The sequence below is a fragment of the Vollenhovia emeryi genome, unplaced genomic scaffold (genome assembly GCF_000949405.1).
Source record: "Vollenhovia emeryi isolate VEMERY1.0 unplaced genomic scaffold, V.emery_V1.0 DF939124.1, whole genome shotgun sequence".
Lineage (NCBI taxonomy): Eukaryota > Metazoa > Arthropoda > Insecta > Hymenoptera > Formicidae > Vollenhovia > Vollenhovia emeryi.
Genome location: NW_011967242.1, coordinates 767373 through 772265, shown reverse-complemented (window position 1 = coordinate 772265; position 4893 = coordinate 767373). Strand labels below are relative to the sequence as shown.

The window sequence follows — 4893 nt, the reverse complement described above, 5'->3', positions numbered from 1 at the left end:
AGAGTAATAATTCGAGAGAGACAAAGAACGAATTAAGCTAAGCTTAAAGTTATTGACGGTGAAATCGGACCTAAGGCCCGGTTTCACCAAACGTCGCTTAACTTTAATCTTAGTTTAATTCACGCTTGCCTCTTTCTAAAGTAACAGTTAGGAAGAGACAAAGAACGAGTTAAGCTAAGCTGAAAGATTAAGCGACATTGAAAGCGACGGTGAAACCGGGCCTAAATAGAAAGCAATGCGTGTCGATTTGTGTAAAAAATGTCGATTCTCTAAAAGGAAAGCAGCCGAAGTAAACTAACAGAAATTTATATGAATGTTTTCTACCTTAGAAATCAGGCCTTTGTACTGCAATGTAATGCTTATCTATTCTACCATATATCCTTATCTATCCACTTCTCAGCTTCCTCCGAGAAGCGTCCAGCAATTGCATGATGAATCATTATTTGTTCTCGGAAACGCAATATGTCGAAACAAGTTTCAAATTTGACATGTAACTTCTATATATAAATACGCAGGGTACCTATAAAAGATATCAAGGGGAACGAGTGATAGATCCGAAACTTGCTTTTTAATCTAAAATATCGGTTGTTCAGCGTGTCATAGATAAATTTCTTTAAATACAAGGTTATCCATATCCGGAACATGTTACTGATAATCGGAAAGAGGCCGACTGTATGAAAGAATTATCCAAGCATATGAAATATTTTGTAAACCTCCACTTTTAGAAGATCAAATTTAATAATGTGAAAATTATTGTATTTAAAAAATCAAATCCTTGTTTTTAAGAAGAAGTCTCGCCGTACACTTTCGACTTTTAATATAAAAGCATTGTTTTTTCGTAACAATGGACCACTTACTCATAATGATTCGCCTTGCATATAAAATATAGTCACAGCTAGACTATTCGTGGAGCATAAACAATAAACGTTTCGCAGGACTGATTGTGATTCACGAAATAGAAATGCGTCACGATCGAACGATGTAAAAGATACGTGCCGATATTTATTAATGTCTAAAGGAGAGGGGATCGAGAGTACGAAATATACTTCATTAAAATGTTCTAAGCTGCCATATTAGTAACCGCGTGCATGAATCAAATTATAAATATACACGATTCGATCACATATAGCTTAAATGTCAATGGATGACAAAATTTGTGCCACTAAAGATCCTACAGACACTTGTTAGAACTTAAAATATTTTAAAATAATGAAACTACTTGCACGATTCAATCAAAACTTTAATTATTAACATTTTGTAAATTTGACATTGAATAATTTCACTATCATCTTGCAATCGTGCTTTCCGTGTCGATTAAGCGACATCAAGTATCAAACATCTTTCTTAACTTCGTAAGATAATTTACTTCAAATTTTTCAACTGCGTATGTTTGCGTTGGTCTAGCAGCAGCAGCAAGTTTCTTCTTGTTAAATTAATAACATTTTATTCGGTTTAAAATAATATCCATTGGTTTGAAGTCAGTAAATTAAAGAATACGAATGTTTCTGTAATTTGCCGAGGAATTTACCACAAGTAAAACTGAAGATCACATCAAAATTGCGGCAAAATAGTGACGAAACATTATAAAAGTTCACTTATTTAACACCATTTCAATATCACTTTGACGTCATCGTGACCCCTTGTTCCACTTGGGACGTTGCTTCGAATGATCGATGAATCTAAAATGCGGTAACACAACTGTTAGGTGAACTTAAAAGCTGAATCGCACGCGGTTATAAAGTACAACATGAAAATGCTAAATGCTCTCATATCATTTCGTGCGGCTGCGATTTAACGTATCGGATAAGAAAGAATAGAAATGCGCGCTCATGAATTTTATTCTCTTTCCGAAAGATACATAATTCAAGCACGTCCGTGAAAAAAATAGTAGGCATACCAATGCGATCGCACTATTGCCAGGCCAAGGCTGACTGAACGATTCAGGACGATTCGAAGAGAGGTAAATAAACCGAGAGCTTACATACACGAAGACATGGTTTTATTTATAATTAATAATATAGATTTATATAAATATTATTAAGCAATGTATGTCTCAGAACGGGTGGTGAGAAGGTGTAAATATTACAAAGAATTTACTTAATAAAACAGTTTAGAAACAGCGATGGACAGAATGGTTGCAACACTTTTTTTTAATGGCCTTAGGAACGCGCATGTTATAGATTCAGATTTGTGTTCCAAAATTTTACTCGAGAAATAGCTCGGAAACGCTCAAAATATTTTCGGAATGGCCATCGAGTAAAATATTACTCGGGAAGAAGATTTTGGAACGTAACGTTGAATCTAAATGCACGTTTCTAAACTCATTTAAAAAAAAGTGTCGCAACCATTCTGTCTCTCGCTGTACAGCACACGCTTTGGCAACATAAACTGCACTAATTTCATCACTCGTTTGAGAAAAAAATTTGTCTTTGTACTCACATTTGTAAAACTGTCTATCACAGAAAGTCTGTATGATACATGACAAGTGTTTCATGTCTATAATTTGAATTGTCCACCCACTAAAATACTCTATTTGACGGACTTGGATACGTATTTGTCCTTCAAGAGCAAGATATGAACAATTCGCATCCATTGTTCTTTCGGTTGTCGGAAGTATTTAAACTTATCGCAATAAACTACGATTGTCTTTAAGTTACGGTTAATATTCACGTTTTTTTTGCGAGTTTTAGAATGATATATATCCATGTACACGTTGCAAATAAAAAATAGTTATAAATCACGTAATTGCGTACTATAAAACTCATGTAATAATTCAAACTTCTCTTTCTTAATGGAATAACGATAAAAAATTTTATGATCGCAAAAACTTTTATTTGCACTGTGAATTTACGTATCAGCCTGTTTTCTATTTCATCATCTAATCAATCTAATGTATGCTCCGTAAATTGATATAATGCTCTGCCTTTTTTATTGCTATGTATTAATGAACGCATAATGTAGCTTGCATTCCATATTGTTAACGAAAATCGCATAACAACTAATTCAAATTTGTTATCATTCATGAATCAATATTTTTCAGAATTAAAAAATTAATTTAAAAAATCAAATCGAGAGTCTGATACTTATTATTTTATTTGAAAAATAAATGTTACGTACAAAATATGTGTATGAATGTATGTGTATAAAATTAATCGTAAATGCTTAAAATCATTTGTTAAATTAAAAAGTGCAGAAAAAATAAGTAAAACATCTTTACGTTATATTTTGAACAGTAAAAAATTTTGATTTCAAAATATCTCATCAATTATTTTCAGGCTATATAGCATTCTTCTTGCAGTCGTTATAGCTGCCTCTTTGACTATTTTTTGCTGCTATAACAATTTTTTATTTGCATGTGCGTTCTGTATTTGCAATTTAGCGAATTCGATACGGCTTTGATTTCTCAGAACTTTTCTAAATTTTTATGGATTTATTTGCTGTGTTTCATATCCTTAAGACTTATCATTAAAGGAACTAACGTGTGGTATCGTCAGTTTGTTTTTTATAATAGAAATATTAAACATCCTGTTTGAGGCCATTTTTCATTTGATTTCACATTGAAGTTTTTATTACTAGTACGTTTGTAAAAATCTAAACAATACCTAACATTCTTCAAATAAATCTATGCAATACAAATTTAAATTTTATTATTGAGTAAATTGATTTATGTTTGTACATTTCTTCCAATTTTTTCCACTGACTTTACATACCTACTACAAAGACTAGCACTCTTTTTTATGGAAAATAGTTCCAACTTTTCGTTAGAATTTTTGTGAAGAAAAGCGATACATAAATAGCATTAAAAATTTTTGTATGAAACCGTTATTTCTATGTAAAGTTATAATAAATATTAAATTATAAAATTAAGTATCTCTTTAATTAATCTATTCTTTCGGTCAAAACAGCTTTCTGCAATTATGAGATCTTGATTCCATCCGTTTTCTCGCGTAATAAGTTTTTCCTTTATAATTACCACAAATTTGCACCTGCTTTACAAATTACACAAGATAAATAATAAAAGATAAAGTAAAAAGGAAGGTTAAACTTATTTCTTTAGAAATACACGATTATATTTACTTAAATATTCATAGCTTTTTTAACTTTATAAAGTTTAACAAGCGTTTTCCCCATTATTAATAAAACTTGAACAATTTTTCAAAATAAAAATCAACCTTATCGTTCCGTCTTGATCTAACCCTTTAATTCAATCTAGCAACTGTATTTATTTCCAATGTACCTACGTATTCGTTGCATCGCATACAATACATATGTGCATAATCACCTAGTACAAGTTAGCATCTCTTGTGCACCGGAAATAGCGTTGACCCGTACGCATATCATGTATTTACTAAACTGACCATGCAATCGTCTTGTTTACCAAAAGACAAGTAGTTTTTAGTTACAAATTTTACGCATGCAGGAAAATAAGTTATGAGTTCTCGAATAGTTGCAATATATTAGATGGTAATATATTTTATTAAAATGTTTTATTGCAGCGTTAAAATGCGTTATAAAATGGAAAAAGCTAGGATGAAGCTAGGATGAAAATTCAACCATCGATTCACCGACATATTTTAGTTAATGCTGAATGTACTAACTATCCTATATATGTATATTATATAATAATATAGCGTGCAAGAGTTAACTATTGAGCAAATTAACGCTTGTGTCTAAAAAGCTTACGAGATTTAACCATACATGGCTAGTCTAACCGATCTACGCATTTCCTACTCATGATTTGCAAGTCACTTATAAAACAGGTATACGGAATTATGTATGGTTAAATCTCGTAAGCTTAATTTGCGTTAATTTGAAATATAATATACAATATAATTGTATATGAATAGATCGGTTTCTCGGATAAAGCAAAGCACAAAAAATTCCGTATACCTG

The 4893-nt window shown here is 31.4% G+C and overlaps 1 long non-coding RNA gene across 2 annotated transcripts in view; it reads right to left on the bottom strand.

Moving 5' to 3' along the window:
- Positions 1–754: 754 nt before the first annotated feature.
- LOC105569336 overlaps positions 755–4893 on the bottom strand; it is a 9006-nt gene continuing 4867 nt past the window's right edge. The window contains exon 6 of one of the 2 annotated variants that reach the window (XR_001009501.1): positions 755–1679. This is a non-coding gene — a long non-coding RNA (uncharacterized LOC105569336). The remainder of the gene's footprint in view (positions 1680–4893) is intronic. The other variant, XR_001009499.1, reaches the window with a different exon arrangement.